Source organism: Brassica oleracea, chromosome C5 (assembly GCF_000695525.1).
Source record: "Brassica oleracea var. oleracea cultivar TO1000 chromosome C5, BOL, whole genome shotgun sequence".
Lineage (NCBI taxonomy): Eukaryota > Viridiplantae > Streptophyta > Magnoliopsida > Brassicales > Brassicaceae > Brassica > Brassica oleracea.
Genome location: NC_027752.1, coordinates 24845081 through 24846305, shown reverse-complemented (window position 1 = coordinate 24846305; position 1225 = coordinate 24845081).

Genomic DNA, 1225 nt, shown 5'->3' with positions numbered 1-1225 from the left:
TCAGGCACCACGTTCTCCACTTCCTCCACAACAGGTGGAGCCACTGGAGGTGCCGCCGCAGCAGGCAATCTTGCCAAGACTTGCGCCAAAATAGCCAAAACGGCTTCCAATCCCACCGGAGCAGCAGCAGCTCCAGCAGCAGCACCAGCCGCTGCAGCATTGTTCAAATTCGCTGCATTCTGAGCAGCTTTCCGAGCCACTTCCGTACAAGCTTCATTCCTGGCCACATTGCTCGCAGACCCCTCAGCGGTCTCATTCACAGTCCTTCTTGTGTTACGGTTACTTTTTGCCATCTGCAACAAGATCACAGGCAGGTTAGTCAAAACTAACTTGGGATCAGGACTCGAAACACAGAATTTACCGCGAAACGTCAGGCTTGGAAGGATGGTTTGCCCCAGTAACCCACCATACTTAGATTGTCCTAGAACTCGACTCCGCTCTGATACCACTTGAAAGTTCTGACACCTCTTGAGCGGTTTTCGTCGGATCTTCAAACGTTCTGACAGTCGGATTCACCCCACAGACGATCGTTCTTGACTCGGACTTGATCAATCCAGCCAAATATCGAAAACTCTCTCTTAATCGGACTTTTCTCTTTCTGAGTTTCTCTCTGGTTCTTTCTTTCTGTTTCACGTACAGAAATGTCGAAATAAGACAAAGGAGACGATTAAATTGGGCAGTTGGTCGGTTTAGGCCCGAGAAACTGCCAAGTTAACAATTCCCGCTTATTTTACACGCGGCTCTTAATCCGTAACCGCCACCCCGCGCTCCAAAGCGTTCCAGCGCGATTTTTCCCCTTTTCGGACTTTAACTGTTCCCGCCACTTTTACTTAGACGAAACTCGAGCTAGAGCTGACTGATCCAGTCGACAACTCTAACCGCCTTGTTCTAATCAGACTGATACTACTGAATCAGCTCATCTCAGCTTAGCCGACAGTCTTAACTGTCTTGTCAGATTTCAGACAATCGCTGTCTAGCCGACCAGTTCAACTGTATTGTCCGAATCCAACAACACTTGTCCGGATCCAACCATCGCTGTCCGAAAATTCCGCTTTGCCTGGATTTTCATTGAGTTGTCCAAACATCCTGAGTTTCAACAAACCGAACGGCCTGTCCAATAACCCGAGCGTAAGACCGACTGATGGAGCTTTGTTTGGCTCAAAAACAGATCCGTTCCTAGCTTTAATCGGGTACATGGTTCCGCTCTAGTCGCTACTAATCAGGC